The sequence below is a fragment of the Oryctolagus cuniculus genome, chromosome 12, assembly GCF_051225735.1.
Source record: "Oryctolagus cuniculus isolate XC-2025 breed Fujian yellow rabbit chromosome 12, ASM5122573v1, whole genome shotgun sequence".
Lineage (NCBI taxonomy): Eukaryota > Metazoa > Chordata > Mammalia > Lagomorpha > Leporidae > Oryctolagus > Oryctolagus cuniculus.
The window spans coordinates 104,096,840-104,119,028 of NC_142878.1; the positions used below are offsets into that span (position 1 = coordinate 104,096,840).

A 22,189-nucleotide genomic window follows, 5' to 3' on the forward strand; every position below is an offset into this window, starting at 1 on the left:
CATCAGCAAGGCTAGAAGGGGCAGAAGGACTGCCTCTGTCCTCTTGCACCTGCCCCATAGCCAGGGGCTTTTACGGCATGCAGCTGGGATGCTGTCCACGCGTCCCCTCCCACGCCGGGGTCCCCTCCGTCTCGAGCACACCTGCTCTCAGATACCAACTTTCCACCTTGTTACTGCACCCAGAAGACCAGCAGTCAGCACATCCCAAGGAGATCACTGACAAGCGTGATGCCCAGCTGAGATTACGGCAAGCACCAGGCTACGCTGGCAGAATGAGGACCAAGTAAACCGTGCAATGTGACGCCACCCAAGTGCATCCGTGTGCAATGATACTACCGAGGAAGTCATTCTACCAAATTCTATGTGGTGCGTTAGTCACAAAGGGGCCCCTTCCCTCTCTTCCCTCCCTCCTCTCCCCAGACACATGTCCTTTGCAATGAGCCTCTGTGGTTTCTCCCAGCAAAATACAGACTAAAACTCCACCCTTTGGATTGGGCCAAAGGATGCAGCAGGAGGCCGCTGTGCCGTTGAGTCGTGCGTGCAAGCCAGGCCTCCAAACACCATGCACACTCTTTCTGCCTCCTGCGGGACAAACCCAGGCTCATCTGCTGGCTGGGGAGTGCCACGAGGTCCACCCTCCCAGTGGACGGCTGAGCGACACCCATCACGTGTGTGAGGCCGGCCAAGATGAGCCTGACTCTGGCTGTCCTGCTGACGAAATGCAGACCCAGGCATAAGTGACACCAGTCAGTCCTGTCTGGATAGCAGAACCAGCCAGGTGACCCACAGAGAGATGACACAGCCTTGTTGTTTAAAGCTGCTGGCTTCGGGGTGCTTTGTCGCACCACAATAGCTCACTGATGCATTCCAGAGGGTGAGTTAGGGACCAGTCCCTGGAGGAGGGGATGCTGGGACAGGGTCAGAGGGAAGAAGCAGTAGAACCAGGTGGAGCAAACAGCATGGGCCGGACCATAGCAAGCCCCAGGGTGCTGACCGGGTCTAAACTGGAAGGGAGAAGATGCCAGCGAGGAAGGGGCAGGCCGGCCACAGTAGGCCCCACCCTTGCAGCAGGCTGAGCTTTCCCTCCAGGAGTCCCCCAACCTCCAGGCCAACAGCTTCACTTTATACAAGCTTTGGGGAAAGGTAGCAGAAGCCACAAACGCCATGTGAAATACTTCAACTGAGACCAGGACGGCGGACACGCTCGTCACCTCGGCCTGTCTGTTTAAAGGGTGGCTTTCCTCTGCACCTCTGACACAGAGGGTTAGATTGTATGGTTTGGAGAGGCCCCTCTACCTCTCTCTGGTAAACAACCAAGCCAGGATGAGGAAGAAGTCCTCAAGTAAAGGGAAATGCTGGCAGAAGAGACCCCAACTAGGTAAGCCTCCCAGCTGGGGAGATGTAGCAAAGCCAGCCCCGTCCCCCACGGCTCACTCCTCTCACTCCACTCCACAAAGCCAGCAGGTCCAGATCCCACAGGAGCCTGGGCTCTCCATCTGCAAACCAGCTGGCTGGCAGTCCCAGCCCACCTCCCAGCTCAAGGCGCTGTCGGGTAGATGGGATAGGGGGACCCAGAGGGGACCTCAGCCACAGCTTTGATGCAGGCCATCAGCAAACATGCGAATGAAGTCCTGCCCAAGCAGCAGCTTCATGGGAGAGCATGCACGTGGCGCTCACAAGTGTGGCTCCCCTCTGGACAGGGCCTGCCCTAGTCTGGGCCACACGCAGGAGTCCCAGGGCGTGGCAGACAGGCCCCCCCCCCAGAGAAGAGCTACCCCATGCCTCTCCCCAGCCAGCGCCTCACTGGGGCTGCCTGGATCTGGAGCTCACACAGCCCAGCCCTCACTCGGCTTAAACCCTCCGAGCAGAACAGCCGGCAGAGCCGGGGCGGCACATCCAGGCCTGGCCGTCGGCTGAGATGTGATCTCTGAAGCTGGCCAGGCTGGTGTGATCGAATGTCTGGCCCAGTGCCCGCCGCACTGGCCTTATCACCTGCCTGTCATCTTCCCCACGGGAAACCGGATGCCACACACCTCTCCTGGCAGAGAGGGAGGATCGCTCAAGGACCGGTGCTTGGATAACAGGTGCATGAACTGAAGGGGACCCGGGGTCTCCAGAAGATCAAAGGGCCCATCAGAACATTCTAGAATTGCACATAGATAAAAGAAATCAAGGCGCCGGTGTGCAATAGATTGGACCGCAGGAAAGGATGTCGCACGTTTTACAAAGTAACCAACAGGGAGCCAGAACAGGACCAGTGCGCACAGAGAGCAGGTACAGTGTTAAGGAAGCTGAGAATCTGAATGTGGCTTGAACAGATAATTCCACAAAGAAACAGAAGTAACTAGTTGGCACATAGTAGCATGGTCAACATTGCCAGTAGTCGGTCAAGAAATATAAACTCAGGGCTGGCGTCCTGGGCAGCAGGGGGAGCTGCCACCCGAGACGCCGGCATCCCCTTTGAGCACTGGTCTAAGACTCAGCTGCTCCACTTCCAATCCAGCTCCCTGCTAATGTGCCTGGGAAAGCTTGAGAGGATGGCCCGAGAGCTTGGGTCCCTGCAGCCATGTGGGAGACCTGGAAGAAGCTCCTGGCTCAGACCCTAATGTTGCAGCCATTTGGGAAGTGAACCAGCAGATGGAAGATTTCTCTCTCTCTCTCTCTGTCTCTCTCTCTCTCTCCCCCCACCCCTCTCTCCCTCCTCTCTCTCTGTAACTCTTCCTCTCAAATAAATAAATAAATGTTAACAAATATATATAAATTTACATTATCAGTTGTGATCTTTCACCTATTAAATGATTTTAAAGCTTCAGTAAAACAAGTAGTCAATGTTGAAAACAGCACTGATATATGCAGTTGGTGATTGTTAATTTGAATAAATCTTTGGCGATCATGTGGGTAAAGAATCAAAAGTGTCCATATCCACTTAATTCCCCTTCCAGGAGTCTTTTTCATGCAAAGCAACCCAAATGGAGAAATGACAAACCCCAAGTGGCCATTTTTACTGTACAGGAGTAAAACTTTAGAAAGGAATTTGATTCCTCTTACAGCAATTAAAATGATGATTAAAAAAACATAAAGGGGCTCTAGCATCGTGGTGCTGCAGGTAAGCAGCCATGCGCAGGGCCAGCATCCCACCTGAGCACGGGTTTGAATCCTAGCTGCTGGGCTTCTGATCCAGGTCCCTGCTAATGCGCTTGGGAAGGCAGCAGAAGATGGCCTGTACACGTGCAGCCTGTGAATCTTTTTTTACAGAAAGAATCGTAAGCTTCTCTTGACCATCCCTGTTCCCGGTGATTGCTCTTATTCCTCTGAAAGCTCCAGACCCCGGCTGTTGAGGTCAGCACTCAGAGGGCACCCCCACTGAATGCATGAATGAATGAACGGACATTTCTTCTCCATGCAGGGAGGCAACACCAGGGCGACAGTCTGGTATCGCGACCAGCTGTGAAGCCGTATTCTACAGCGATATAGGACCACTGAGCTGTGCGCTTTCTCTCTGCTCACAGCTCCTGGAACATCCCAGCTTTCCTGATCTCCCTTGGCCCTTCTCTGATCAACCGACACATTCTATACTGGATTCTGTGTTACCTCTGGGAGGTTCACTTCAAGGATTAATTCCTCCAGCAGTAGCGCAGCCTCCCGCTGTTCTGCTACCCTGTGCCTTAAATGAACATGGACTAGATCGCTCTCCTTTGGTCACACGGTTGCAATCCCATCCACCCCGAGACTGTAAGGTGGAAGCATTAGCGACTCCATGTCAGGTGTAGAGAGACTGGTTAATAAATGTTTGCTGAACCAATGGTCTAAGGCACTGCAATATCTCATGGTTTTATTGATTTACCTGGCAGGGACCCAGGGCTTTCAAGGCCCTATTATCTTTGTTTCGGTAAACAAGTCAGATGGATGAATGCATTGGTGGCTTAGCGAGCACCTAAGTGGGACGCAGAGCCTTGCCGCCGGCGTCCTGTGATAAGAGCGTTTTAGGCAGGATGCCTTTGGTCTGCTCATTCATTTCCTGGCAGCCTCCTTCCAGGACATCTTGGGTTTCAAGCGCTCCATCAGGGCTCCCCAGGATGAAAAATGGACCCGGGGCGAGTGTACATTAGTGGTGCTGGGTTTCACCGCAGTCCTATCCATTTACAAAGCCCTCCACAGCCCTGCGTGTCATCCACAGAGTGAAGTTAATCCAGATCTCGGCTTAAAAATCCTCGCTAAGTCCTGTGTAAACGCTGCGTCTACCGTTTGTTATTGAAAAAAAAAAAGAGTCTCTCTTTATGGAAATATTTCCTGGCACATACTTCCTGCGTTATCATTGCAGTAATACATAGCAGAGTGGATCAGAAGCAATTTTGAATCTTAGCCCGGTGAGAGGTAGTAACTACACCTTGTGTGGCATTGAAGAGTGACTGGTTTTCAAAGAGCAATGCAAAGGTGCAGTGGAAGAGGTGAAAGACTTCTGGCTTGGTCATGCCTGCGTCCTAATCAGTCTTGAAACCCAAGACACCTGCACACCCCGTCTCCCTCCCCCTGTCTTCAAGCCGCCATTCAGCTCTGTCCACCGGTGTCTCCCGAATGCCGCCGGGTCCATCCACACACCCCCTTCTCCTTCGTCACTGCTACCACCTCCATGATGGACCCTGTGGCCCAGCACCGTAGCCTGCTCTGCCCAGGCTGGCTCACCTCGCCACCACCCCTCCCCGCCACCACCCTCTGGTGGCTTCTAAGAGAGGCCAGAGAGATCCTTAGGGAATGAAATATCAGGAAACGTAGCTCCCCTGCTTAAAACCATATCACTACCTCTCACTGCTCTCAGGTGAAGTTGACGGCCTTGAATGCCGCTGACCCACGCTGCATGGGCTCAGCTCTGCCCACCTCACCCCTGCCTTGCACTGCAGCCTTGCCTTGCCTCTGGCCGCCCAGCCTGCTCCCAGCAGCCCCGCCCCTCGGGCCTCTCCACACCCTCACTGCCTGGAAGGTTCTTCCCCCCTCCTCCTTACTCTCTCTCTCTCTCTCTCTCTCTCTCTCTCTCGGCTCTGCCTGCCTGTCGCTTGCTGAAGGAAGCTTTCCTTCCCCCGACTCTCACCTCCACCTGCAACCAGCCCAGATGCCCTTGTGCCTTCCTCTCCTTGTCACTCTGCTTCACGTCACCAACAGAGTTTGAAATTCCATACGCGGGGTTGGTGCTGTGGCACAGAGGGTTAAAGCCCTGGCCCGAAGCGCCGGCATCCCATATAGGCACCGGTTCTAGTCCTGGCTGCTCCTCTTCCGATCCAGCTCTCTGCTATGGCCTGGGAAAGCAGCAGAAGGTGGCCCAAGTGCTTGGGCCCCTGCACCCGCATGGGAGACCTGGAGGAAGCTCCTGGCTCCTGGCTTCAGATCAGCGCAGCTCCAGCCATTGCGGCCATCTAGGGAGTGAACCAGCAGATGGAAGACCTCTCTCTCTGTCTCTACCTCTCTCTGTAACTCTTTCAAATAAATAAACAAATATTTATATAAAAAAAGAAATTCCATATGCACATGGGTCAATGTCTTTCTCTCTAGAGCTGTGCTGTCCACTGGTGACATGAGCCACCAGTGGCTCCTAAGCCCTGGGCATGTGGCTACTCTGAATTGCAATGTGCGGTACATGGAAGATATGCACCAATCCAGAAGACTTGGTAGGAAAACAAAGATAAATCCTCTCACACCTTTTATATGCACTGCCTGTTGGTGTGACAATATTTTTGATGGATTAGGTTAAAATCAAATGCATTATTAAAATTCACTTCACTCATTTCCTTGCACTTTGTTTTAATAGGGCTGCTCTAAATCTCAGAGCTCCAGCAGTGGCTCCCATGGGACATCTGTTGGATGGGGTGGCTCTACACTGGGATCTCTGTGAAGCCATTTTTTCCACTGCTGTATCCTCCAGAGCCTCCTACAGCCTCTAGAATATGAGCCGACTTCACCAAGTTGCTCAGGGAGTGAGCAAATGAGTGCAGAAGACAAGCAAGCAAAAGAAAACATTTTGGTTCAAGAGGTAGTCACACAGACAGGGCCGTGGGTTGAGTGTCCCTATCTGAAATACTTGGGACCACAGGGCTTCAGATTTTGGAAGACTGAGAATCCCAAATCCTAACATCTAAAATGTTCCAAAAATCCGAAACTTTCCACGTGTCACATCACCGTTCAGAAGGGTTAAGACTGTGGAACAGGCCGGCACCACGGCTCACTAGGCTAATCCTCCACCTTGTGGTGCCGGCACACCGGGTTCTAGTCCCTGGCGGGGCGCTTCGTCCAGGCGCCGGATTCTGTCCCGGTTGCCCCTCTTCCAGGCCAGCTCTCTGCTGTGGCCAGGGAGTGCAGTGGAGGATGGCCCAAGTGCTTGGGCCCTGCACCCCATGGGAGACCAGGAGAAGCACCTGGCTCCTGCCATCGGATCAGCGCGGTGTGCCGGCTGCAGCGTGCTGGCCGCGGCGGCCATTGGAGAGTAAACCAATGGCAAAAGGAAGACCTTTCTCTCTGTCTCTCTCTCTCACTATCCACTCTGCCTGTAAAAAAAAAAAAAAAAAAAAGACTGTGGAACATTTCGGACCCTGGGTTTCAGATTGGGGATTCTCAACACGTACTAATCTTCAACCTTCCTCTTATGGAGAGTGAGATGCGAAGAGAGAGAAGTTTCTGATGAGGAATGCTTGAAACAACAAGCCACGCCCCCTCTGGAGCCAGGCAGGGCTTCTTGGCTTCTGTGGCCAAGCCAGAGCAAAGTCACAGACGGCAGAAACGCAAAACAAAGCACCCAAGAGTCTGTGACTGCAGGTTGTCCACTGTGCAAATCCCCAAGCCAGGAATGCACTTGGCAACCTTTCAGCCAAAAGTAAAATGATAAAGATGATAAAAATACCTTGACAAGAGCATTCTGCACAAGCTCACGGGTAACAAGCATTCACAAAACTGTCATTAACACCCATTAAGGGGCAGGGATGACCAACTACACTTGGCCTCTGTGTGCCATTCTATTCCAGTAATCAGTGTTTAGCCTCGAGTTTTCCTACTGTAGGTCGCACAGCACGCAGGCCTCACAGGGGCCACTGTGCAAGCAGAAAGGAGATGCCGAGACAATTGTGTTTGGCCAAGTGCTGTGAACTGCACTGCCCCTCCTGGACATTCATGGCACATCCTGAAGCCAACTTCGCGGAACCCACTCTGCCCCAAACAGTAAGTGCCCAAGAGAGTCGTGCTCCTCAGAAACGCAACTTGGCAAATGCTTAGTCTTCAAAACCACGACCAGCGAGGACCAGTTCTGATCTTGTGGGAAATCCAACCAGCTGGGCCATCCAGGCTTCCACAGTTCCCTGGTAATGGCTGCCTGCCACTTCGGGTAAGAGACAAACACCCTCTGTAGAAGCCTCACGATGGCTGTCGATAACACGCATAGTTAGTTATCCACGACACAGGTGGATGAGAAACTGTGGGTACGTCAGCCCAGGACCCCCCACCCAGTTTCCCGCCTCCCAGTGTCTCCCAGTTGCAGAGAGCAGAGGAGGGACAGGCTTCCGAGTGACAGTGAGGCCAGGTCACACAGCCGTGCTGGGCCAGGAGTGTGTCCCCTTCAGACTCCAGATGCACCTGCTGCTGCCCACACAACTCTCAAAAACCACAGCTCACACACTTGCCCACTCAGCGTAGCACTGAGCCAAAGCCTACAGACTGCAGCCTACTTGCTTTCTGCATGTTTTCAACCGTATTTTTTGTAAAGAAGAAAAAAAAAAAAAAAAAGAAAGAAATCCAACTCATTCTCTGTTCTACTTCCTACTAACAGCCCTGAGGTCCAGCACTGTGGTTCAAGGTTCTAGAGCAGGAATGGGGAGTGTGCAGCCTGTAAAAGCCTGCAAAATTGTTTGGTCAAGGCAACCACAGGCGATACTTGGAATTCGGTAAGTCTGCGGCAGGCTAAGTTTTAATCTGATAATACTGCAGGGCCTGCAAATGATGCTCTGAAAATCCAAATGGCCGTTGAAAGAAAAAAAAAAAGATTCTGGTTAGAGTGAGAGGCTGGTCCTGGAAGCCCAGTCATGCCATCTGTCAGCTGTGTGGCCTTGAGGGAGGTACACAGGTGGACCTGTTCCTGAGCTCACAGAGGCAGGAGCTCAGCAGACCCCACACCAAGGGGCCCCTCTGCATGGGACCTCTCCAAGAGGGCCGTGCACATGGTATCCCTAGGATCGGCTACTGCCCACGGTTTGACAAAGGCTGAAAGGTGGAAACCTCCCCCAAGAAGTCACCACAGTGCCATCTCTGTGTCTGGTGCCTGCCACTCCAACCCTGCCTGCTGACAGGTGGAACAGACAAGGCATTTTGTGTAGCTAGCGCAGACCAGCTCATAGCTCTAAGAAGTCGGCCAAGTATTCATTTCTCATCCATTTCAGGGGATGGCTAAGTGATGGTGACACAGAGAAGTGAAGCCGCTTATACAAAGCCACACAGTGGAGGGGGCAGACATAACTAGGGGTGCTGAGCTCCGGAGCTGCCTGCCCAGTTCCTTAACACCGGTGCTAACAGCCCAGAGCCCACGGAAAACACAAGCTACAGAGCCTGCAAGCTGCCGGGCAAGAAGTATGGAGAACATCTTTGCTGGCACTCACCAAAACCCGGCAGAGCCTGTCCCGAAACACTTCCTGTTCCCCTCCGTTTGTCCCCTTGCTAGAACCACCTTGCGACACTGGCGATCAGGACTTCATGTGTTTCCACTGGATGATACGCTGGGCACCCTTGGATTCGCCTTACGACCAAATACAATCAGGCAGGCAGAGGGAGACACTAAGAGGACATTTGTGGGTGGCTTTGGTTTGCTGGAGTCACCTGAATGCCCAATTTCAGGGAAGAGACGAAGGCCACGGAGGTCGCCCCAGGGCATCAGCAGGACAGCCGGCATTCAGGGAAGCCCCACCCCAATCCCAGGGAAGCTTTGCTAAGCTTAGACCGGAGCCTGCACCCTTCACGGTGCCTGCTCCCTCCTTTCCCACGGTATCCTTCCCCCCACTCTCCTCTGCACCTGCTGTAGGTCGGCCAGACGAGACAGAATTATTGCTCACAAATCTAGGGAGAGCCAGTTTACAAAACAGTGAGCCCAGGGGCCCCTGACCCCAGCCCCGAGACTGGGTCCAGGAGACAGCGATGCTTCTTCCTCCTCATGGGCTACTGGGAGACACCAGCCCGGGCTTGTGGAGCCCAGAAACCTCCTGCGGGGTTCAGAGCTCTACCTGCCGAGAGGACGGAGCTCATGTGGGCAGTGCCCAGGCCACAGGATCTGGAAGCTTCCAATTTAGTGTTCTTCCTGTTGACTGCTGCACCTGACTGCCCTGGTACCAATAACTCACTTCAGAAGCAGACACTGTGTGGCCAAGTGGGTTAATTCACCACTTGGGATGCCCACATCCTATACCAGAGTGACTGGTCTGAGTTCAGGTTACTCTGCCTTTCCAAGCCAGTTCCCTGCTAATGCATGGTAGGAGGCAAGATGATGGCTCAAGGATGTGGGCTGCTGCCACCCTTGCGGGAGACCTGGGTGGAGTTCCAGGCTCCTGGCCAGGTTCCTGACCCAGCCCTGGTTGTTGCAGGTATCTGGGGAGTGAGCCAGCAGATGGAAGATTCTCTCTGTCCCTCTCTCTCTCTCGGCCTTTCAAGTAGAGGAATGTAAATTAAATAAATATTAAAAATTATCCACTCCAGGCAGTGTGGGTTTCCTTATTCACCCAGCAGTCGCTGGAATGAGAGCTGCACTTCTACAATGCACTTGCTGTTGACTGCACTGACTGGGAGGGAGGGACACAAGCCCAGCGCCAGCCACCTGCCCCCAGGAGCCTCCGGCAGGGTTCTGCTCACACACGGCCCCTGCCGGAGCCCCACAGGTTAAAATGCAGAGGCCCTGGCTCCACTCGAGGGCCATCCATCCCCGCCAGCCCCACCCTAGTGATCCAGGAACCTCCTAGTACATCCCCAGATATCCATTTTCTAGATGTTCTGCACTTGGCTCAGGCTCTGCCCTCCTTCCCAGCCCTCTCTTCTTGGGCCTGCCAGTTGTGCTTCTCTTGAGGCCTGACCAAATCTCACTTCCTCCATGACCCCCGGCTCCCTCCCCGGCAGGGTGGCTCACCCCCTCTGTAGGAGGCTTCTAGGTTGCTTGTGCACACAGCCCGGACTGGAGGCAGTTGACCAGTGACCATCTATCTGTCTGTCTGCCTATCTTCTCAAGTAAACGGTGAGCTTCTCCACTGGGGGTGGGGGCAGTCAACAGAGTCATCGCTAATCACAGGTGTCTACCGAGAATCTACAAACCAACATTGAGCACATTTGGGTCACATCACATCTCTCTGTGAATTCACCGTGCCTTGCTCAGTGTCGTCAGGACAATAACACGAGGCAATGCACGTAAAGTTCTTTGCATGAGTCTGCATCTGGTAAGTGCTTAATACAATTAGATATTAATAATAATGATGATGATGATGATGGGACCAGCCTTGGGCTACAGGATTACAAACCTCTTGGAAGCCAACCGGCAGGTTGAGGTTTCGTGCTATTCTCTGAGCAGATATGCAGGAGGTACCCTCACATTTACTCCATGGAGAAACGTACCCACTTGGAGTGCTGGGGCTCATTCATTTGTATATGTAATACAGATTTGAGAACCTACCACGTCCAGCCCTTTGGAACAAAGAGAACATGAAATAGCCTCTGCCTCTGAGCCACATGGGGGCCCTGGCCCCGGATGAAGCCAAGGGCTCTCTGTTGTACTGGGAAGTGACAGAGATGCACGCTGTCTCCACACCGAGTGAAGCCACAGCCTCCTGCTCCGTGATCTGCAGAATGGCCACAAAAGGGCCCTGTAGGGACTGGACACGCCACCATTCAAGTTGTAATTCCTCTCCCTGCTCTGTGCTCTTGACCTAGATAGCCGGGGCCCCGAACAGCCCCAGCACAGCACAAGCTCAAGTTCATGCTTATGCAGCCAGATTCAAATCAAAGCATCATTTTTTTTTTGTATGTCAGAAATACCTTCTTATCCAAAGTAACTGTATATGGGGCTGGTTGAAGGAAAAGTTAATTCACTGCAGGGTCATTCTCAGAAAATTCCAGAGTGTGTATGTGTCACCCTTTGTAACAAGATGACCCACAAATTCTAAAATGTAAAACAGATTTACGCTGTGTCTCAGCCACCTGGAAGAGTCATGCAGCTACACAACCCACAATTATGTGGTCGGAGGAATCTCCAAGTCTCTTCAGAGACGCGAACCAAAGAGACGCCACTGACTCCCAGAGCCCGAAGCCCACCACTGCCTTCTCTTTCATTACCAGGAGCTGAACTGAGAAATCTGGTGAGCTCAGTGTCTTCAGAGGTCAGACACCCTGATGCACTGGCCAGCAGGATCTGCAAAACCCCCCAGCGTGAGGCACCACAACTCCCTCCCTCGGCAAGCAGGGCAGAGGGGAGAGGGCGGCCCCAGATGACAAGTCCGGAGGGGATTCGTGCTTCTCTCTTCACCACTGCCCCGAACAGCCTCACACCCCAAATGCAAATCAGCAGAAATCAGAGGTGCCTGCACACCCCCAAAACACTGTGTACCCCACCTGATCTCTGCCTAGGGGGCCAGGCAGACACCAAAGACAAGGACCCCTCCTTCCAGCCAGAATGAGCCCTGGAAGGGGTGTCAACCTCGGGTGGGAGCAAAATTGAAAGGACCTCAAAGAACCCACTCAACACTACAGAGAATATTCTAACGCAACATTTTCAAAAATCAAACTCCTTGCAGGAAAGTCCACAATGAGCCAATTATCGAAATTCGACATAGATGTGACATCTGGCCTAGCAGCAAAGTCCCTGGCTAGGACGCCCACGCCCCCCCCCCCCCACATCAGAACACCTGCCACCCAGTCCTGGCTCCGGCTCCCTACTCCAGCTGCCTGCTAATGCAGACCCCGGGAGGCAGCAGTAGTTGGATTCCTGCCATTGATGTAGAAAGCCTAGATTGAGTTCCTGGCTTCAGTCCCCTGGCTGCCGTAGGCATCTGGGGAGTGAATCAGCAGATAAAACTCCATCTAGCTATCTATCATCTATTTTTATCTGTGTCTCTATCTAAAATAAATAAGCAATTTTTAAAATTCTACGTAAAGACAAGGTCAGCACTGCTGATTTTTCCTTTGCACAGCCTCTACATTTCCTTATGTCTAATAAGAGGCTGCAGAGCCGCTGGGCCCCCAGCCTGCGGCTCAGCTGTGAGCAGCAGTTGGAGGCGAAGGGAAAGGCGTGAACTCACTCACTGCTTAGCAATGTTGGGGAAAAACAACCTTTTGCTGAGTAACATGGAAATGGATCTGAAACATATGGATTAAATTCCTCTGAAAACAAACACGGTTTGTAAAGGGAAGGAAAGGAAAAGTACTTAGTCTCTGTGTTTGAGGTTTTCCTGAACACAAGCCTTGGAAAATGAGCACAAGAGTGAATTCCTTAGGCATGTCATGAGCCACGGGTTACTTGAAAGTATATATGTGACTGTTTCCCCCCAACCTGCACTACTTTTCTTTATGGGAAGGAGAACGGGACCCAGCTGTCAGCACACTCAGAATCTCAGCACAGAATAGGAGGCTACTCCAGAAAGTTCATGGAAAATGGAATTACAAGATGGGTTTGTTTGGGTGCAAGAACCTTTTGAATTGCATGCCTATGAGGGGTCTCCAAAACGCCCGTGGAGGGGCCGGCATCGTGCAACATCAGTTGAAGCCATAGCTTGTGACGCCCACATCCCAAATCAGAGTGGCAGCTTGAGTTCTGGCTGCTCCACTCCCGGTCCAGCTCCTTGCTAATGTGCCTGTGAAGGTAGCAGAAAGTGGCCCCCAAGTCCTTGAGTCCCTACGGCCAATGGAGGACACCAGGATGGAGTTCTGGGCTCCTGGCTTTGGCCTGGCTCAGATCTGGCTGTTGGAGCCATTTGGGGGAGTGAACCAGAGAATGGAAGATGTGTGTGTGTGTGTGTGTGTGTGTGTGTGTGACTCTGCCTTTCAAATAAATAATAAATCGTAAGTGTGGATTTCAACGTTCTTTTTTGCACCAAGATAAACCTATCTTATACTTCCATCTTTCTATGAATTTTTGATGACCCTCATGGGTGCCCCACCACACAGCACAGACAAGAGTCCTCTAGAGAAAACAGGCCAGGGAAGCCACAGACCAGGAGCCAGACAGAAGCCCAAGGGCACCACGGGTCCCACCTCTGTAGCTTTGGACATGTTCTCATGTCCCCTTGCAGACAACCCCTGCTCCTCCACTCGGGAGGAGGAGAGGGGGAGGCCCACAGTGTGGCACACCCCAGGAAGGAGCCCTGTACCCGTGCTACCAGCTCAGCTTCATGGCCAGGCAGCCCCTAAAGGGTGGGGAATGTCCAGCTCTGGGCCATAGAAGGCCACAAAATCATTGACCTGGCCCAGCCAAGACAATTGCAGGTGGGGCTCAAAACTCAGTCCACACACAGCAAGCTAACTTCTAAGCTGAGAATTTTGTCTACTTGCAAATGATGTCACAAATGTCCCAATGGCCTTTGGCAGAAAAAAATGGTTTGCCACCCTTGCCTCAGACAGTTCCAGGGGTCAGTGTCTGTAGTCACCTGCAGTAAGAGGCCAGGCCACTGAGGAGCCACCCAAAGTCCAGCTCTGGGCAAAGACCTAGGCAGTAGGGAGAGGCAGAGTGCCATGCTGTGGGAGTTGGTCTCGGTTCTGAGTGCTCCCGCTGCTTAGGCCATGTGGGCTGATATAAAGGGCTTTGGATGGGAGGCCAGGTGCCCCTAAGGGTGAAGCTTATGGCTACCCCCAAGCCCACCAGCCTTCCCCAGCAGTGCCTAGGGACACAGCGGGTGCCCAGCCAGAGTTGCCAGGGGGCCTCTCCTCCCTGAAGGGGCATCCCCTGTGCCCAGCAGAGCTCATCCAAAGGGTTTGTTAAACTCTCCGGACTGCACAAGCGTTGCTTTCATCATCTTCACTAATTCACCTGCTCATGGCTGCAGGGCCCGGGGCGGGGGCCGGGGGGGGGGGATCTTCAGGTCCTCTCTCAGCACTGGAACCACCCATCAGCTCCTTCCAAGCTTGGGTGCTGTCCCACCCCAGAATCAGTTCCCTCCTTGAGAAGAGCTTTGCGGGAGGCACGCAGAAGCCCCAGCTGTGGGCTGGAGCCTTCCCCTCTCCCTGGGCCCTACCAGGGAGCTCGTCCATCCTTAGCCTTCTGCTCCCCTCCCTGCCCGTCCCCTTGTTTCTGCCCCGAACACCTCACATTCCGATCAGGCTACTGCACAAGCATACAGAGGGTAGCAGACCCCTGCATAGAACTGGTCGAGTTTTACATCCTGCAGTTAAAGCACAGTTCCCCCCCTTACCGGCTTTTCTAGGACCCAAAGAATCCTGGTTGGGGGGGGGGGGCTTGAGACCGATATCAACAAGGCTGGAAACCAAAAGTTTCATTCTGACAATGAGCTCGCTGCTCAGGCTGTCTCCTCCTGGGTTCGGCTACCACTTGGGATTTTTGGGCCAGCACCTGCCACATCACCTTTCCTACTGTGGGGTCTACACCCCTGCTATTTGTTAGATGATCACACACAGGGTAATAAATTCTGGTTGTATTTTGTTCAAAACTCTTGACCCTAAACAATAGCAAGGCATCAGAATAGTAAAAAGATGTAGCAAGCTAGGCTACGATAACACTAAGAAAACACCATTACCAGGACTGCCAGCCACCAAATGAAATGAGGCAGGACAAAGGTTCAGACTGAAGTCCTAGGAAGCCAGGTAGCTCCTCAGAACCCCTTGAGGCAGCCTCAAGACAACAGCCAGCCTCTGGCTCCACCGTGGCCACTTTTTATCCACTTTATAAATTAGATTAATTAAAATTTCACTGGGAAAAAAACTCACCGTATGTGAGTTTTTACTTTAACTCCAGGCACTGGTCCTGGAGACTAAAGGCCCTCAGAGACCCTGGTTGCTCTGAAGGACCCTCTCTTCTGCCTGGGATAGCACAAGGTCTGGACAGGTAAGGGAGCTGACACCTGAGGCAGGTAAGAAGCACCGTGCACCTGAGCGCTTGCAGGAAGTGACGGCGCTGGGCCCCGTCTAAGCTTCCTGTGCCCTCTCCCCGTGTGCAGACTGCGTCTCCTCCACTGCTCTGCTAGTTTCTCGCCGGTAGCTAATTCAGGGCCTGCCACACGGAAGGTGATGGAGAGCCTGTGCTGTGCTTGTTACTGCTCCCAGTCAAGGCCGTGGGTGACGGAGAACAACTGCACGCCTGCGTCTCATGTTTGTGACGAGCGGTTCATGCTTGCAGGAATGCCACTGCGGGGCAGGGGGTAGGGGTTGAACAAGATAATTGAGCTTTAAACTTCATTTTCAGGTTCCAAAAAAAAAAAAATGTTGTGATCTTTTGAGTGAAGGAAGTTGTTTAAATGTAAACACGCATGCTGGGAGTCTGGAAGGAGAGTTAGACGAAATTCCCCAAGTGATCTCTTAATACCGCCAAAATTACACTCGAATGCCCCTGCTGGGCAAAGATAAATGGCCATTTGCACGATGCTCTTGTACTTAAAAGTACTTCGGTCCAGGGATCTCTGGGAAATTTATGGTGACAGCGAGCAGGGGGAACTCAAAGGGGCTGAAGATATTTAGTCTCGTTGATAAGAGGGCTTAGGAGCGACAATAATTATCCCCAAGAATTTGAAGGGTCATGACAAGGTCATTCAGGAGGGCACAGGCCAGCTGGGTTCCATCTACCAGGACATCAGACAAGGACTGGGTTTGCACCAAGAAAGAGTTAAGAGTCAGAGTCACAGAAAATCATGGCCCCGTGATTGGAAGGGGGCCGATGGACCAAGCGCATCCCCGGGAGATTTTGAGATGCATAGCCACTTAGGCCCCACCCCCCATCCCAGGGACTCATTTGCATATTCACCTTGAAGAAACAAGGGTCCAGCCTGACCCCTTCCTTTTACAAAGACATGGAGGATGGCTGAAGCTGGGGAAGCTGCCTCAATTTTGGCAACTGGTCCAAACGCGATGGCCATCAGAGGTTCCCAGGTCCCCCCAATGGTTCCTATCTTTTCTGACCAGCAAAGTCACCCCACAGGATGCCTGTGTCCTGTCCCCCAAGGCCACTGGCCCCATCCTCAGCGCTGCAGGCTGGGTCCATGCCTCACAGCCAGGAGGATTCAGGTCACCAGCATGACAAGAGCCAAACCATGCAGCCCTCCTGCCCCGTGGGAGATCACGAAACGGGAGAAGCGGCCGTCTGGGTGGATACCAGCCTCTTAGAGGTGCCTCCCCTGTAACAGAACATGCCTGGAGCCCAAGCTCTTCTCCTGACAGCTAAGAGAAAGAAATACACGGGCCTTTCCAAAGCAGGTGTCTGCTCAAAGCACGCTAAACCCAAGTTGCGAAAAAGCTCATGGAAATTAAGTACTAGGTGAAAAGCTGCACAGCTTTCAAAAAATAAACTCATCTTTTAGTTCCCTTGCCCCACACATGTTCTAAAGTCATCTCCTTGTATCTCAACCAATGCTGTGGCTGGTTGCCTTTGCAGAAGATACAACACCTCAGTGACTTGCCCAACGCAGGGACCTCAGGGCTGGAGAGAGCCATTGGGGAGGCCTGCTGGTCCGAGCTCCTTGGGCCTCACTCATCAACAAGGGTGGGAAGGGAGGGATGGGTTCAATTTCCCAGAGCCAAGCCAAGCCTAGAAACCACCCCTGGGAGAGAACAGGCAGGGTGGCAGCTGTGCTCCCCCTGGGTGGGCGCATAGAGGGAAGTGGGCAGCAAACGCATACAGGATGAGCATCCTCTGCAGGCCGCCTCCCTTCTGAAGAAGGAAGCTGACACCGGGGTGGAAGGAAGACAAAGAATCTAGGAGAGGCCAGGATGTCCCCTGAAAGGAATCCCTGGAGCCAGAAAGCAGACATTCCTGAAGTCGCGGTGGTAGTCAGCATCCTACCCCCAAATCTGCAAAGTTCCCCAGTTCCTCTCTTTTTTGGGAAAGGAGGCACAGGCCCTGCTGGCAAAACAGCAGAAAAGACCAGGGGACTGAGAAGTCAGCCCTTCCCGTCCCTCTACCACCCTGACCAGACACGGCGGAGCAAGAACTGGGATCCACTCCTAGTCCTTCTTCAAAGGCAAGAGACACTGCCTCTGCACAGCCCAGAGAGGGGACCTGGTGGGCAGTCCACAATCCTAGCATCACTCCCTGTTAGGAACCCAACCTGCATGCTTGCGTTTCTCCTTCGAGATAACTCCAAATCCATCTTCAGCCACTTCTCCAATACTACAGAAGGTTCCAGGAGGGGGTTAGAAGCAGCAGGTGCTCAGGAGAGCCAGGGTCCACCTCTGCCATCTGGCTGGCCTTTTTCACTCAATGCCACCCTGGCCATCGGCTCTGTCTGTCCAGTGACACTGCTGCAATGGACAGGACCGATGACAATCTCCTTTCTCCTGCTTCTTCCCCTTGGTGGCCCTGCACCCCCAGATGGTTGCGTAGCTCAACAGAGTTCTTACCGGAAAGCCATGGGTGGGCTGGGAACCGGAGTCTTCATAGGAGTCCACGGAAGACAGCCAGGACTGCAGGGCTGCCCAGGACCCCGTCTGCTCGCTCTTTTCGTGTCCCCAGTAGAAGGTCACGGAAGGGCTCCAGCCTCTGCCGGCCGCGTCTTTAGCACCAGTCCTTTCAGGTATAGGGAGCCCGGGTCCCTTCTCATCTATTCAGGGAAGAAAAGAAGGAAAAATCTAGGAGCACCGGGAATGTGCAACTGGTAGGAATGCAAACCTGCACATATGTGTCCATCTACACTCACTCACACACTTTTAGGGAAAAGAAATCTAACTGAGGGTGGACTCTGGTCTCACACTGGGGTGCCTGTGGGAGTGCCTGGGTCCCACGCTCAGCTTTCTCCCGACTCCACCTCCCTAGCGCTGCAGACCTGGGAGGCAGCAGTCACAGCTCAAGCAGCTGGGAGGGAGACCAGCATTGAATTTCTAGCTTCCAGCTTCGGTTCCAGCCAGGAGCCATTGCTGGCATTTGGGGGAGCAGTGAGCCAGCAGATAGGACCTAGCAAGCCAGCTAGCTCCGAAATTTTCAACATACATTGTAAAATCTAACTGGAAGGTTAAGTACATTACGACTCCATTATCCAGACATCCACATGGGTCAGGTACGTAACAGTGATTCCTACTGGACAGGACTCCCAAGAGCTGGTGAAAGACCTCCAAGTGCATCTGCAAGCAGGCATCTTGGTGAGGGCCTCACTCCCACGCAAGACTGAGATGTGAAGGAACCTGGACCGGGCTCTCTGCAGGATAGCCAAGCCTCCCTCCATCCTGCAGTAACCCAGGAACGGGACCTTGGAGGACACCATCAGTGCCCGAGAGTGCTCCCCCGGCCCCACCCCAGCAACAGCAAAGCGCCTTAGCAGACACCGCACACTTGTGGGAGAAGGATCAGGAAGAACTGATAGTCTGCACTGACGGCTGGGATCAGATCTTGAAAATGACTTACTGCTATTTTTTCCTGCAAGTCACCCTGGGGAGAAAGACAGCTGCCCAAGTTGTCTCCCATAAGCATTCCTCCGTTTATCTTTAAATAAGAACTCTTTTAGCACTGTGTTGGCTTCAGCACTTTCATCACTTCCGTCACCAAGTTCTCGAATGTGCGAGGTGAAGACGGGACCCCCTGTCAAACAGTTCCTAGGTTAGGAGCCAGGGCAGAGGGCTGAACACAGCTCAAGAAAGTCGCAAAGCTGTCTTTGAAACACAGGTACAATCAATACCATTTCAAGACGTTTCTCTATTCTCAAAACTTGATTAAATGCTTTCTACTGTGCAACAAATTCTTACAGGAGCCCTGCAGGGTAAATTGAGTCATCCCCAGTTTATAGATGCAGAGACAGCACAAAGAATTTAGGTGACTTCCCCAAAGTCACAGGTGCACTTCCAAACAAGCAAACAAAAAAGAAAAAAAAAAAAGAAAAGTACTTCATTGTTTTTACCCTGCATCAGTCATAGACAAATCTACCAGGTTTCATGTAAACTAAAAGGAGACACACTATTTTTTAATCTGGGGGCACAAATTAACCCCTGCAGGTTTTCCTACTCTGTTTCCAAATAACCAACTTGAAAAATCATCTCCTTGGCTGCTTGGAGACTGGTGTGCGCTTTGAAGAAGAGAATGAGGACTGGACAATAGTAGAGGCGCGTTTGCAAAGGTAGCTAAACACATTCTCGATAAACTTTCCGTGATTACCTGTGCAACTAAGCATAGTCTGCAAAGACCCTGTTTACTGCATGATTTCATAAACTGGAACACACGACTCCATGCCCTACACAGAAAGCAGGTGCAGGGGTAGCGCATTCACAGCGCCCCGAAGGCTCCCGTGAGGGTCACAGGAACCACAGGGAAGCCCCAAGCGGTCCCCGAGAGCCAGCGGCAGGCTCAGCTAACACCCAGTCACCAGCCACGGCCTCCTGCAAGTTGCTGCCTCCTGGGTGCTCGTGTGGTCCGGGAACGGAACGCCAATGGCCCCCACGGGCCATCAGCCCCTTTGCTCCTTCCAACGCGCCCAGCGCCCCGGACCTGGGGGGGAAAGCGAGTGGTTTCGCGGAGACCCAGGGCCACAGACCCCGAGAGCAGGAAGCGGCTGGGAGCTGTCCATGGTGGCGCCGCGCCTGGGCACGCAGAGCCACGGGCTCCCCGCCCTCGGGCGCGCCCTGGATCGCTCTCCAGACCGCGGGAAGGGCCATCGCCGGGATGGGGCTGCAGCCAGGCACTGGCTCTCACATCAAAAGGTTCGTTTTAAAAGGGAGTTCTCACCTGTGGGCAGCGCTGGCTTCTCGGAGCCGGACTCCGGACCTCAGACGCGGCTGCTGGCGGCGCGCCTGGGACGGCGGTGGTGTGGGAGCCTCCGGGAATCGCTGCGCCTCTGCTGCCGGGACCCCGGGCGCACAGCGTTCCTTTCCACGGGCGCTCGCATCTCACAGGGCCCACTGCAGAACGTCACTGGCCCTCGCTGCCGGGGCGGCGAGCTGGAGACCTGGAGACCTGGCCGCAGCGGGAGCCTGCGCCCTGCCAGGACCCCGCCTTTCTCCTCGGCCTAATAAGAGTCTTCCTGGAGCCGATGTCCCCTCTCGTCAGCCGTGCCAGGTTTGAGATCTCAGTCTAAACACCAGGCAGTTGCCCTCGCCCGGCCCCGAGTCCTCGCGTCCCGGGAGGCAGAGGGCGGCGAAGGCGACCGGGATCGCAGAGCGCACGGAGCAGCGGCCGCAGGACGCAGACCTGTTGCTGGGCGCACGCCCAGGAGCGCGCGGGGACCGCCGGCTCCGGGTCTGCCCGGCTCTCTCCGGTCCCTGCTGGCCCTTGGGGCCCATTGCATCCCAAGCGCAAGCTCCCCGTGCAGTCCAGAGAGGGAACCACTTGGGGGACAGCGGCGAGCTGCCTCCTGCTGGCTCTGCCCCCACCCCGCGCCCCTAGGCACCTGCCGCTTGTCAAGGATCGCAAGAGCTCCGAAAAATCCCTCAGACATGGAGACAAGGGGCGTGTGGCCATCAGCTGACGTGTGCGGACCGACCGGCAGACCCGGGCGGACAGACAGACGGGACCACAGAGCGCAGGTGCCCCCTCGGGAGCTCAGGGCGTCGCGTCTGTTCCCCGGGGAAGGCGCGGGACCCCGGTTCTTCCCTCCCCTCCGCAGCCCGCTTACCTCAGGGTGGGTGGCTGAGACCGCGCCACGTCTGGTCGGCCCGGAGCGCAGAAAGCTGAGCGCCCGCCGCGCGGCGCCGCGGGCTCCCGGGGCGAGGGCACGCACGCCGGGGTGGTGGTGGTCGGAGGACTGGGAAGTCGGGGCTCTGGCCCCGGCCGCGCTCCGCCGCGTGGGCTCCGGGCTCTCGGCCGCTGTCACCTCCGCTCGCCGGCGGCTGCGCTCACCCCGGCTCCCGCCGACCGCACCGCGCGCGCGCTCCGTGGCCGCCAGCCCGAGCGGCAGCCGCTTTTATAGGCGCTGTAACCTCCTTTATAGGCGTGGCCGCCGGCTGGCTCCTCCTCCCGCGGAGCCCCTGGCGCCCGCGCGGCACCGCAGCAGCTCCCCGCCTTTGCCCCCCGGTGCGGCTCCCTCCGCCCTCGCCGAGGTGGGGCGGGACCCGGGCGGGCTCTGGCGGCCGCCCTGGGAGGCGCAGACCCGAGCCGCGGAGCCCGCGGAGCCCGCGGAGTCCACGGAGCCCCGGGCCGCCGAGCCCTGCGCGCAGCCGCCAGGTGAGGGCGCTAAAGCCCAGGGCTCGGCGGAGCGGCCGCAGCCTCGGGCCCGGCTCAGCCGGCGGGCAGGAGTAAGCGCGGCCGCGGGTCGGGATTCCGGGCCAAGTCTCCCGAGCCTCCTTGAATTCATCAGCAGGAAACGCTGGCGTTTCTCTGGCCCGCCAGTTCCCCGGAGAGAAACACGCATGGGCTTTCTGGAAATCGGGTTCAGACGTGTCAGTGTACGTGCACAGGGATCAGAGCGTCTCCGGACCTCAGTTTTCTCATCAGGAAAATGGATTCTTTTGCAAGCCTGGACAGCACTGGGTCGGAAAACCAAGCAGGTGCTCATTGGGCTCCAGCGCTCCCGTATGGGCTGGACTGGACTGGCCAGGGCTCCGAGGGGTCACAGCCAGGTGACAGCCACCCTTGGATACGGGGACAGTGGACAGGGGCCGTACAGCTTCTGAGGGTGGGGGGGGCTGTCGAGCAGCCTTCCCTGGCTGCCGCGGCCTTGCTGCTTCCCCTCTCTGGGCCTGGGTTCTGGTTTGGGTTTGTCGTTTGCATTTTTAAACAGCTGGGAAATGGAGGCATCCACACCACTTCTCCGTCCTTTCCACTTTGGGGAGCCTGTGCCACAGCCCCCCCCCCAAACCCACTCCTCTGCCTTCCTTCTACCAGCCAGGGCCCTGTGACAACTGTCTGCAGGAAGACAGCCGGCGACAGGCGGCACTGCTGGCTCCCGGAGTCCAGGTTGGGCGCTGGTGCCCAGCTGTGTCCTCCGAGCCCAGACAGCAGCCTCTGACACCCCAGCCGCTTGACTAAGCCAGGCAAGATGAGCACCGGGCCTGACCCAGGAAGGTGGACTGAACCCTCCAAGGGACAGGGACGCAGCCTCTCGGCCTCGACGCA

At 54.8% G+C, this 22,189-nt stretch overlaps 1 protein-coding gene across 1 annotated transcript in view; it reads right to left on the bottom strand.

Annotated features, from left to right (window-relative positions):
• Nucleotides 1-21,028, bottom strand: part of CEMIP (cell migration inducing hyaluronidase 1) — a 153,888-nt gene extending 132,860 nt beyond the window's left edge. The window contains exon 1 of the mRNA XM_002721460.6: nt 20,751-21,028. The gene's annotated coding sequence lies outside the window, so the exon portion shown is untranslated. The remainder of the gene's footprint in view (nt 1-20,750) is intronic.
• Between the last annotated feature and the right edge of the window lie 1,161 nt (nt 21,029-22,189).